The sequence below is a fragment of the Falco naumanni genome, chromosome 8 (assembly GCF_017639655.2).
Source record: "Falco naumanni isolate bFalNau1 chromosome 8, bFalNau1.pat, whole genome shotgun sequence".
Taxonomy (NCBI): Eukaryota; Metazoa; Chordata; class Aves; order Falconiformes; family Falconidae; genus Falco; species Falco naumanni.
In genome coordinates this window covers 22,643,442-22,656,566 of record NC_054061.1, presented here as the reverse complement: position 1 = coordinate 22,656,566, position 13,125 = coordinate 22,643,442, and the positions used below count along the sequence as shown (strand labels likewise).

The 13,125-nt window shown below is 42.9% G+C and overlaps 2 non-coding genes across 2 annotated transcripts; one reads left to right on the top strand and one right to left on the bottom strand.

The window, feature by feature from the left end:
• The first annotated feature begins 5,713 nt into the window (after nucleotides 1-5,713).
• Nucleotides 5,714-5,785, top strand: TRNAA-CGC. The gene has a single exon. It is a non-coding gene; the product is annotated as a tRNA-Ala (tRNA).
• A 221-nt stretch (nucleotides 5,786-6,006) lies between these two features.
• On the bottom strand, nucleotides 6,007-6,077 carry TRNAG-GCC. The gene has a single exon. It is a non-coding gene; the product is annotated as a tRNA-Gly (tRNA).
• Between the last annotated feature and the right edge of the window lie 7,048 nt (nucleotides 6,078-13,125).

Below are 13,125 nucleotides of genomic sequence, written 5' to 3'. Positions count from 1 at the left end.
TCCTGTCCTGAGGGTTTCTCAGTTATTTGTGTTCTTGATGTCCAGTGAGACTTTCACTTTGCTCAGTTTTTTGTTAACGGTAAATTCTTGTTGTCCTTTGGTGTATGATGCTTTTTCACGGTTATTTTTAGGTTCATCGCTATAGTATGGCTGTCCGGCATTAGAACCGCAACAGGATGCGATAAATGTGTTCTAGATGCTAAGAAAATATTTGTGTTGATCTACTTGCACGAGTGCAGAGAAATAAAGCAGTTGTACTGGTATTTTTATATGACGAAAATATATACAGTAATTACTGAATTATTATTACAATTAAGTAATTATAATACTAATGAAAACAAAAAGTTTCCTATCAGCTCAAAAGTAGCCTAGTAACAAAAATTAAATCCAGCTGCATTTTTTGCAAGAGCTATTAGTAGTAGCCCTCATTTTGGTTTTCTTTCTCTATGAGCCTGGGTAAAGGAGCCCATTTTCCCATATGGATGAAGAAAGTGGGAAAAGATGGTTTTGCGTGAGAATATTCATGATTTCTGAGGGGAGAGCATGCTAAGCATAGCAGGGCCCTGGTCTGCAGAGGAGGCAAAGGGAATAATGGTTCCCAAAACCTCGATAAATGCAGCCTGTTTTGGTAAAACCAGTGAAAATGCCATGCTTCTTGGACAAGATGGTTGACCCATGGTCCCCTTACTCAGTTTAAATGGTTTTGTCCATGCAGAAATCAAACTCTCAGTGATACTAGAAGACAGCATTATGCATAGAAGAAATTGTTGGCTATTGGATCTGCAAGGATGAAAAATAATTAATAAGTTCAAAAAAGCGTTTGTTAATTTAAGGCCACATCTCCAGGATCTCCAGTCCAGGTCCATTTGGTTGTATACATTTTTATCCTAATCTTAAAGGGCTACACACCTCATCCTGTAATATCTCAGAAGTTATTTATTTCCAGAAGATTTACATCTTCCTTTTGTCTGAAAAAAATATTTATGTCTTGAATTCTAGATGGAACCTGAAGAACATGAAGAACAGAGAATCAAGAGATTCCCCTGGAGATAATGGAGTGCTGGAAGCTGAAATGCTCTGTAGTAATTTGAAGTAAGAGTTAGACTTGATTTAAGACGATGAGTATGAGCCTTGCCTTCTTCTTGCATAATTTCAGGCAATCAGAAAAGTTCTTACTTAATATTTGTAATGATACTGTGGTTCAAACTAGGTTAATGAGCATGCTGTATGATACTTCTCACTAGAAGGTGATGTATTTCAATCAGGACATATGTATTTCCAAAGCTGTTCCAGGAGTAACAAAGAACATTTGTTCCAAAAGCGAGCTCATAATATCTCTTCCTAAAAAGACATGATACTTAGCAAACAAGCTGGAAAAAAAAAATATTTCTTATCTATTATGCTTCTGCATGCTGGGGACAGAGTGAGAACTGCAGACATGGAATAAGGTTCAGAGAATAAGTCAACACTTCAGGAAATAACGATAATGATAGTAGTACTAGCAATAATAATAATAATAATAATAATGTAAGTTTACAGGGTTGGAGTAAAATATTTCGCAGAGAATCATGCATTCTGTAAACAAACATGAAGTGCCCTGTTGAATGATCTGTCCTAATGAGACTGCCACGTTGGTTCCAAATCAGCTTCTACCTTGGCTTCATGGGTAGGTCTGTAAATTAAAGGCCTGTAGAGAAAGCAGGAGCATTCCACTGTCTGGGTGGCTTTATAATCTGTGTAAACCTGTATAATTGTGCTAGTCACTGTCTTTCTGAGCTTTACAAAAAATCTCCTATTTGCCTCGAATCCTGAAATGTTAATTTTCATCTCTGATTAAGCTGAAGACCAGTTGAGGCTCCTTTTATTAAGTCATGCAGACTCCTACCTGCTTCCTGAGGGCTAAATTTGGCTGAGAAAACCATTGTAATATTGTGTAATTAGTTTGCCAGTCAAATAATTTCTGCAGGGCTATAATTTACTTATCTGTCTGCAACCCTGTTCAGTACTTTAATCCTTTTTTCTGCCTTTTTATCTCCTTTTGAAACTCTAACTTCCATAGTTCTTTACTATGGGCTGATTTGTAACCTGTATTTTTGGGATGTTCTCATGATGCTCTCACTGGGAACAACAAAAAAGAGCTACACACTTAGACTGTGTAGTATGACTTGCATGACTAGGAATTAATGAAAGACTTCTTTGCTTTATTCCTCCATTTTACCACAACAAACAAGGGAGTTGATTCAATAAAAATCAAAGATGTAAAAATACATGAGAAAAAGCCATTTGTATTTGGAGGACTTAGGGTGGCAACTTCATCCAAATTCAGTCTAACATATGTGCAGAACTTTGTAATGGTTATTCTGAGCACTGTATTCCCTGATTTGTGGCAGTAGGTAAAAACTCTGGTAAATGTAACGTCAGCAATTTTTGTAGTTAAGTTTAACTTTGCAAATCGCAACTCTGTCCTCATCTTTTTCCTAATACATTGATTATTTGAAATGGGTTGGTAAGTGGCATAAACAAGTGGTTAGTGTGTGGTTGGTTCATAATCTCTGAAATCTGTCATTTTATGGCTTTCCCAATCCCCAGCAGGAACATTTTTTGAAGGAGGACAAGAGTGCTAAATGAATGTAAGAGATCTGTGAATATTCTGCAGTGACTCATTTGGATACTTCAAACAAATGCACAATATGATCATATGATAGAAGAAAAATATCTTCAGCTATTCGTGAATGGCTGGTGCTATTGCCACGGGCTCTAGCGCTTGGTCAAGGCTTGTCACAGCAGCACACAGAGGGCTGCAGTGTCAAAACCAGAATGAAGATAGAACATTTAGTGGGTTTTTTCTGCTTGTTGTTTTAAGTGGTGGAGCCAGAGGATAGTGTTCTGGGATCTGTTTCAGTACCTAAAGAGGCCTACAAGACAGCTGGAGAGGGACATTTTACAAGGGCATGTAGTGACAGGACAAGAGGGAATGGCTTTAAACTGAAAGAGGGTAAATTTAGATTTCATAATAAGGAAGAACCTCTCCCCGTGAGGGCGGCGAGGCGGTGGGCCAGGCTGCCCAGAGCAGCTGTGGGTGCCCCATCCCAGGCAGTGCTCCAGGCCAGGCTGGATGGGGCTGGGAGCAGCCTGGGCTGGGGGGGGGTCCCTGCCCAGTGCAGGGGTGGGAACGAGGTGGTCTTCAAGGTCTCTTCCAACCCAAACCTGTGATATGCAGGGAGCAGAAGACCTCACACAGGCCAGGCAGGTTTGTGATTTTGCAAGGCGATGAATGTGTATGGCTGAGCTGGATCAATGAAATGAATACTCTTCATGTTTGCTTATACTGCTATGCTTTGCTTCTATATTTTATTGAATGAGACTGTTTGTTTTAAAAAGAAATTTTGAGTGCAAACATTTAATGCTAGGAACAAGTGCAATGACAGGAAACTATATCAGAAAGAAACACAGAAATGCCTGTCTCTTCAGTTTGATTGTGATCATTCTTACGCAGTCCCAACATGGGGCAACTTTGAAACTGAACTCTTTTCAGGCTGGACTACAGAAATCCATCAGCTTGGAGAAAAATTGCTATGAAAAAATAGAGTGAAATTAAGCATGTATCTAATGAGAACTGACGGAATATGCAACAACTTGAGCAGATCCAGTGAAAAGCCAGTCCCCAGGGAGAAGGAAGGCCTCCCTGACAAGTGTAAGGTTTGCGAGGTACCAGGAATGAGTTAATCCCACCAAGGAATGCGGAGGAGCTGCCAGATAACAGAGTGACATTGTTTTTCCCTGATGTCAGCACAGAAACCCAAACACAAAGAGGTGAATGTAGTCCTCTGAGAGAGCTGTTGAGAAAGCTGAATGTCGAGCTTGTGCCCTGGCATCCAGCAGCATTAAAAGCTGCTCGCACAAGATGACAAAGTGTTTCCTGGAACCAGGGGCTGCCTCCAGACATCTGGACAAGACCGGCACTGTGGGCGATAGTCGGGAAGGACCATGAGATGTGCATGTGGCCGTGCTGGGAGCTGTATTGATGCTACGGCAGCAACAGGGTTCCACCTCTGCATCCTGAAGTTGTAAGAACGTGCAGTTCTGGTAGGCCTGGAGTTACAGCGAGTAGCCATCTATGGGTCATTTTGTTTTACTCTACGGCTCAGTGTAAGGCATCTTATTTTCTCCCGTAGCATATGTATGTTGAGTCTTGCCTGAACCGTTCAATTTATTCTGTATTTGGTAGGTGATGGTCTAGAGGATATTTAGATCTAGCTGCAATAGAAGCATTGTTCCACTTTAATATAGGCAGCACATAAGCTCTGGTATTGGTTCCACAGGGGTAGTAATTAAATACTTGCTGATACACTTTGGATCTGTAGCTGCTCTTCTCAGCAGCTTGAATGTGCTCTGCCTTGATCCACCTTCCAGACGGGAAGTTTTACAATTGGACTGACTGTCCGTCACAGCTGAGAAATCCATAAAGGCATAGTAATATCTGTATTATTCATTTTCTACTATTCTGAAGTATACAGAAAGGTAAACAGAAGGAGAAAAAAATGGAGAGGAGGTTTAAATTGCTTTGTGTTTTTATTGCAGTGGCTGGTATTAACCTGCTCTGCACCCTTGGCTCAGCTTTGTTAGGAGCCACTGCTATACTGTGCTTCGCGTTAATGCACAAATCAAATAGTTCATACATTGCATTAATTATGAAAATCAAATTCAGTAACTCCTAGGAAGCTGCATCTTAAAATCTGTTTTGAAGAAAGGCAAGCTGTTAAATGCTGCTTTTGGACAGGATAGAAAAACATGAGTTGCTGAGGGTAGGAATGTCCAGCTGGGGTGCACTGGAGGGACTGTGCTCCCCGGGGAGGGGTCCTGGCACAGGCTGTGTCCAACAGGCACGGCTGCTGGCAGCAGCTTCTTGTAGGGGTACAAATTAAATGCACAATGGTACTATGAGCTGTAGTACAGGTGCATATTGAAGGGAGAACAGCACGTATCACGGAGGCAGTGCTTAGGTTCTGAAAATAAACCGGAACGGAGAGTGGGGCCAGATAGTTCCCACTAAAGCTAATGGAAGTGGCTGGTTTTGCTGGGAAAATTCCACCGAAAGAACCTGGCCGGGTTCTTTTTCTTTCAGTATCAGGGCTCTAAACCTGGCGAGTCCATATTTTGATAGGAAGATTATCCTAGAGAAGGTGCATTTCATTGTCACGGTAAGTAACCTCTTACCTGACAACGTGGAAGCTCAGATGTGGTGGGAAAACCTGAGATTAAAGACGAGGCGGCGCCGCAGCCGGCGCTCCGGGGGGCGTCACTGGGCTCCCCCCGCTCCCCATGTGCGCTTCGCCGGCGCCGGCCGGGGATCCCGAACGGGGCTCGGGGACCCTGGAGCTCGGAGCCGCTCCGGGCCCCGCGGTGCAGAGGGGGAAGGGGCGGCAGTCTGAAAAGCCGGCGGAGCGGAGGGGAGGGGAGGGGGGCGGCTTTTCCCCGTTGGTACTCCCCGCCCCGCGGAGCCCGGCGCTTGTGCCGCTCCCGGGCGGAGCGAAGCCCGGGTGCAAGCGGGCGGGGGTCGCTACTCCGCGCTCAGGGGCCAAGCGCGGTGCCTGGGCGCTGTGTCCCGCGGGAGCCCCGCTGCCCCGCCAAGGAGTGACTCGGGACGAAGGGACGCGGCCGGGAGTGGGCTGGCCTGTCCTCGGATAGCATCCGGCGCAAAAGCTCGCCAGCCGGGGATGTAGCTCAGTGGTAGAGCGCGCGCTTCGCATGTGTGAGGTCCCGGGTTCAATCCCCGGCATCTCCAGCGGCTTATTTTGTCATTTTTTTTTTTCCCTTCTCGCTGCTCGGCCGCCGTTGATCGGGGTACAGGCCGCCGCCGGGTGCCCGGCAAGACCTGGCTTAGCACCCACAACACCGCTTGCTCCCGGTTGGGAACCCCGCAGGGAAAAGCAAAAGGTGGTGCAATTGCTCCGCGCTTGAAACGCAAGCAGTTGTTCCGCCGAGGAAAAAAAAATGAAGCAATGCTGCATTGGCCGGGAATCGAACCCGGGCCTCCCGCGTGGCAGGCGAGAATTCTACCACTGAACCACCAATGCGCGCTCCTGAGGTGCTGCTGCCAGCCTCTTCCTCCGCGAGCTCCCCGCGTGCAGGTCTGGGTTTTAACTCCGTGTTCACCGCCACTAGTTCTGAGCTGCTATTTCCGGGGGGGGGGGGGGGGGGGGAAGTTTTTTAGAAAGTTAGCAATGTCTTTATACATTTATTCCTCTAAAGGATAACAAAACCCTAGAAAATTGTATAATATACCCATAAATATACACTTAAAAGCTTTCAGACCAAGTTACAAAAGGTATATTTCTGTTCCTTTTCCATCCTGGAAGGAGTTTGCCAGAGAGTGCCACCAGTTAAGGCTTAGGGACTCACAAGATAAAGGGATCATCATGGTACAATATCCAGACTTAGGTCTCTTTGTTTTGTCAATTGATGCAGTGCTACAGATCCTGACACTTCAGTACCATGTTACTGTGCAGTGACGACATACCGACATAATGCCATTGCTTGCACTGAGAGGTAATGATGCTATGTCCCAATATAAATTAAGTACAGTCTCAACACTTAGTTTGTGTTGGACACACTCCCAAGAATGGCCACACATGAGCCAAAGAGTTCAAGGGAAAGAAACATCAAGCGTTTTGCATCAAGGGAACATTAAGCTGTTACGTATGAGTAGAACAGCTTAAGAACACACTCCAGACACTACAAACACCCACCACCAACCACCTCATTAAAGGTAGCAAGCAGGTGTTTTCTTCTTCAAAGACAAGTAATTTGGCACTACAGATGTTCCAATTTCCTGTGTGAACATTTATTAACACCAAAACATAAACTTCCCTATAGAGCATCCTCTGCTTACCGGTCCTGCAGCTATTGCCTAACTGCTCCCCATTGCACGTTCAGCTCAGTGGAAGGCAGGGGGGTTCTGCATGTGTAAAAGCAAAAGCTGAACAAAACTTTTGTTCTCAGTGAATCTGGAAAGAAAGTTAAGACCACAGTTTGCTCACCAGCCAGTTGTATACCAGGTGACAATTATTTCCCAGTCACCCCTGGCCCACAGGAACAATGCTAGCCAGTAACAAGGCCATCACAATTCCCTTTCCCCTAAGTTTACTTGCAACTTCTTTATTTCCATTGGCAGAAAGGAACAGTAAATACTTCAAGTAATAACTGTTACTTAGGCTATTGCCTACAGTTGAATCAATCAGCCTTGAAAAACTGTTTACCCAGGCAAGCACAGGACCAGAAATCCCAAAGCAGTCAGGCAAAAAATATTCATCTCGAGAAGACTCTAATTCACTATTTTAATATATCTGAAAGTTACCCATGTTGCAGTAAATAGCAATTGTTCACCAACCAGTTTCCCCCTCCCTACTTTTAATCTCACACATCCTTTCATTTTTGGTGAGCTGAGGCACTGCAAAGCAGAGGGTGGCTGGCGGGGAATGGATCTGGCAATGTCTGTGCACACTAACAACCTCTGTACCGTTAGCAAGCCCCTCTTCTTCCCAGAGTAGAAATGAAACCCGTTCTTGCACTCATACTTAATAATTTAGAAATCAGTTTCCCATGTACATTAGACCACGTTTTGCATGTGCTCCGAGTATCTGTGGGTGTTGGCTGATGCACTACAGAGAACTCTGTAAATCAGGAGGAGTTGGGCAACTCATATGCCTCACTGGAGCTCAAATGTTGCTCTAGAAAATGCTCCAGAAACCCTTTTCTGAGCTGCATGACACAGGCTCATACTTGGCTTCCCTTTAAAAATGCCTGTATGTAGGACAGCACTGAATGAAGGAGAGAATCAAGACCTGTAATATCAGAAACTGGTGGTCCAGAGTCTCAGACCTGGTTAAAATTTCATAGGACTGGTTCAGCTGATTAAGAATCTGCATCCTATTCCAGTGAGATGAAGAGCCCTTAGGAGTTCATTGTCTCAATCATCAAAACAGTTGGGAGAACAGTCTCTGCAGAACCTCAGTGCAGGATACATTCTGTGTAAGGCTAGCAGAAAAGTACAGGATCATTCAAGTAAATTACTGTGCTAAACAAAATATAAGTACAAATGCTATAGCTGCCACCCATGAAACATATGCAATTTTAGAAGTTCAATAGATGGCTTGAATGGCATAAAGACTCCAGCTTTCAATAATAAGGTTATAGCACCTAGGGAACCTCTTTTAGTGAGATTGCTTAAAATGTGCTTTCATATGTTTCTATCTAATATCTGATGAATGGCTGAGAGGGATTATCTTGTCAGGACTCAGGACATCATTCCCTTTGGTTCAGTTCAAAAGTCTTTCAGGCAACTAAGGAGATGCCATAGATCTTCACCAGAAACAAGGAAGACAAAACTTGTGACAGGAGGAAAGAAAAGGATTTTCTTAGGCCCTTTTATCTCACAGAAGGAAAATTTTTTTTCCATTCCAGGTCACCTTTAAAGGGACTCTGATATTGATGCTTCTGGCTAAGGCTTGACACAGCATCTTATAAGGCTGCCCCTGTGTATCTATGAGGAGGGTGCTGTCACACAGGGGCACCTGTAGCCTCAAACATCCTACGCTCAGCTGGAGCAGCTGCAATAGGAAGGGACTGATAGTTAAGTAGCAGGAAAACAGCTCAAATTAAGCTTATAACCGCAGGTGTGGATTACCTGAGGTGGGGCAAGTGGTTATCATTCATTCCCTCCTCCCTAGCTGGTACAGACATGTGTTCCCATGTCATGTGATAAGACTGCAGCTGTGCAGCCACCCGCTTTAAAACTGGTGTTGCATCAATCCTTGTATTGGTATATAAAAAAGAGAAAGTGTGATGCTTCAGTGCACCAGTACTGCTTGCTCTGATTCACTTCTTTGTGTGGAGCTGCATTAAATGGAGATCGTGTTAGAAATAATGCCAAAGGAGTAATTCAGACCAACCTGAACTATAACATACCTCTTCGTAAGAACCAACTGCCTGATCACCAGTTCCTCATGTTTAACTAACACTTGATATAACCAGGGAAGTCCAGTTAAGACTTCTTACTGGCCCTCAAAATAATGAAGGATAACTGAAGGCCTTTCAAAATGGCTTCTAAAAGCCTCTTCACTAAAGGCTTCCAAAGCATGCTCTCCTCTCTGTTTCCAGAGTGCAGAAAAATTGTACCATTCCTGGCGAGTTCTCTGCTGAGTGGAGTACACTCACATCAACTTGATTTTAACAGGTCACGGAATAAGCTGGGCATTTAAAAATATCCACCTACCCAAAAGGACAAATGAATACACATTGTGGAGCCTTCAGCAAAGATTGTCAAAACAAAACAAACAAAACAATCGTGGTAATCTTTTAGGTTAAGACTTATAATGTAGAACAACTTGTCAGTGCAGGTTAAAGTTTTAAGGCCTAGCAATTTTGACAGCGTCCCTTTGAGCACAGTGAGAGCGCAGGGACGAGCAGGACAGCAAAAGGTCACTTGGTCACACGTATCTGCTGCCTCTTTTAAGTTTATCTCAAGACCCACTAGGCACGTCCCAATTAATTATTTAAATCTGCAGGGAAAAAATATTTCTGTAGATGAAAATGTATCATCTTAAATTCTGGGCAAGCTACAGGATGGTTGGTGTGGTCAAAAATAGTACTAAGAGAAAGCTGAGGTATGATATCCGATCTACAGGCTTTGGACACCGAGAGAAGTCATTTACATCCTGTAATGTTGATTTGTTTCAGATATCAGCAAAGTGGAAACTTACAGATTTTCCTATATCCCTTTGTTTTCAACTGAACAGTTCTGGATTACAAAAGGTCACTGAACCCAAATTGACAATGATATATGTGGTTATTTAAAATAACTTTTCCCAACACAACTATTGATTATGTTACTAGCAATCTGCACAAGTTCCTTGTAAACCTGTGGACACCCTGAAAACATCTGTCCCGGATACTATTCAAATGGTCACAAACAAAAGCCATGAGCCAAGCAATGCTAGTGAAATGGGCATTGGAAGTGAACAAGAGACTCAAGTCCTGTATTTATTCATGATGTACTGGAATAGTAAGTAGGCTAGGGCTTTCAAAGTGATTGCATATGGCTTTGAACAAGTTTTCTAAGATCTTCCCATATCAATTCAATGGAGAAAATACCTGGATAAAAAGCAGATGTGTATATTCACTGGGGTTGGTTTTGGTCTGTCATTGTCTGAGAGAAAAAAATAAATCAGCACAAATTCCAAAAAGCCTTTTGCATTCCACTTTCTGAATAGAATCTCTCACTCTGGCACACATAAAGAGAAAATAATTTTTAAATTTTTTTTTTCCATATTTCCTGCCACAACAAAGATATTTAAACAACAGAAAATAAATACTCTTGGGTAGTCCAAGCAGTCTTGCTTTCTAAAAGACACTGTCTTTCTTTTCTCTCTCTCTGCCAATGAAATTCATGTTCTCTATTAGACCTAAGTTGACTGTTTGCCCCAGAAAAACATGGATACTGCACATCGCTTCTTTCCATTGCCTGGCTCTCCCATAGTTCAGCTGCTGGTGCTATCATTGCAGGGAGAGGCCGATTAATTATTGTGTTTGTTCTGCAACAAATAATGTGACCCATGACCTTATTTTAAAACTGCAATTTTTGCATTTGTTTCTGTGACTCAGCCCTGATGTTCTCTTTATATAACAGCAAACAATAAGACATAATTATGATGATAACACATTAGTTTTAATAGAAAAATGAGCCACTTTCTCTTTTCAGATACACACACAGAGTGGATGTTTTTATCGGTTGCAGTGTAGGGGGAAAATGTTTAAACACTAGCAATACAGCCTGGTTCAGCTGGTAAACCGAGTATCTGATATGAAGCAATACAGTTGTATTTCTGAATGATACTTGATACCAGCAGCCAGAGATGGGAATGCTTTAAATGTTTAATCATAGTTATGACTAAGTACTTCTATTTTCCAGTGCGAGGACCTACCATGGATCCTGCTTGAAAAAATCTCGGTAGAGAAATTTTGCTTCTGTTTCTGTCACTTCGTTTCAACTCTTCTGTGATTATGAATACCCCTTGCTCCCCACAAAGACTTTTTCCTGAAGACAGATTAGAAGAAAACATATTTGTGAACATATGAACAGATTTTCTTCTTATGATACATAACTCTGGCATGCAGTCAGGAAATGATGATAATCTTTTTCTCCATCTTCCCTTGCTAATGAAGAGAAACTGCCTCTGGGGTTAAGGACAAAAGGTGAACTCTCCCTGAACACAATTTACACCTGCTGAGCACATGATTTTGGGCATCTAAAATTCTTGTCTTGGCAGGTGTCCCAGGGACCAAGCCACACGCACGGAGACTTAGGAGGTAATATTTTCATCTAGACATTAAATAAAAAACAGACTCAAGAGGAATGAATTTTGTGATACTTTAGGGCACCTCATGTTTTTGCTTAACCTTGTAAAAATCTTTCACTATTAAAACTTATGAAAAGCAATCTTTACCAACCAGTAACGAAGATAAAAACAAAGTTGAAAAGTAACTAATAAAGAGGCAGCTGTAGTTGAAAAGAAGCCTAATCAAGGAAGCAAAGAACAGCCCATCCCTCTTTTGTTGGTAGCTTCTCCGTCAACAGGTAAGAAACCAGTCCTGGAAAGGGAGACGGTTAGGTAAATGTCATCCTTATAAAAGTTTTCACTCATTCTTGGACTTCCCTTTTATGAAAAGGCACTTTCATTTTCTAACCCTTTAAGATTCTACTGGTTTGGAAGAGTTCATGAAACACAGAAGTGCTGGGAGGCTGAGCCTGTTCACTTGGAAACTGGACATAGACACATTTACACTCATATGTTGCCTTGTTTTGAATCAATCAAACATAATAAACTGATACAGACAATGTAGCTGCATCTGGGTAGACAACCACCTTGAGTGGTGGGAGGATAGGATATTTTCCCAGTTCTTGCAAATTTATGATGATATTTTGAATATTTGTTAGAGACAGGCAAAGCAATAACATGTAGTGCTATGTTAGTATACATATACAGGGTAGGTATTCACATGTAGGACTTGCGTGTGTTGGATCATGCTGAAATTATTCACCACAAATTGCTTTTAAATCCTTTTTTTTTCTCCCTAGCCTGATTATTATTCTTCCTTTCTAACACTCTCTCTCAAAAAAAACCCAACACAAAAAACATACCCCCAAAGAACCATGAGCCACTTCTGGGCCTTTTTCCTTTCATTTTCTGTTCTCTCTGTTCAGTTGAAGTATTCCCGTGGATTCTGAGGCTGAATTTCTATGGAGTATACTAATTCCAGCTGCCACCATCTTCCTTTTAAGAGCACTACCATGTCTCTTAATGTGTCTGGGATAAAAACTGCTTCCAGCATAAGTCGCCTGAATATCACTTACTTTGCAAAACTTCTGAAATCCAACCCTTGCAGTTGTTTACCAACTTCAAATGCCACCTAGAGAGCTGATAGCCATACATTATTATTGCAGCTTCCAATTTAGCTCATCTGGTTATATCTGACCCAAGAGAGAGGGATTAGGTTCCTACGGTCTCCTCAGATGGGACCTGTTGCTGACATTTAGCTGGCTGACGGGGAGACTGCAGCATGCCTGAAGGACATGGTGGGAGGTAGATGTGCCCCATCCTTCACGGCAGCAGCAGGTTGTTTTTCTGTGCCTGATAGAAAACACGTCTCATGCTGCCTGTAAAGCATGTTGACTAAGCAGTGAGCACGGAAGAACAGCAATAAAAGCAGTTTCTGGGAGACAGCCAAGGAGCACAGTTAGAGACACAGCTGATTCCTGTATGCCTGGAAAGCAGGGAACCACGGACAGTACAGTGCATGGGGTGTGCAGGGGTCCTGTGTGTGTGACACCAATCGTGTCAGACAACTGGTACAGGCAGTGTGTGGCCAAAGACAGACTTGTGATGGGCTTACAGGTGTCAACAGGCACAAGATCAGCTCATGTTTTGGTCCAGCATGGAAAAGTAGATCCCAAACACTTGTGGAACCACAGCTGCAGTGCCCTGAAGACATAAACTTGCAGGGAAAAGTACAGCCAAAAGTTCAGCAATGAGTTCTGGAGGGGGATGAAGATCCTGGCTTATCACT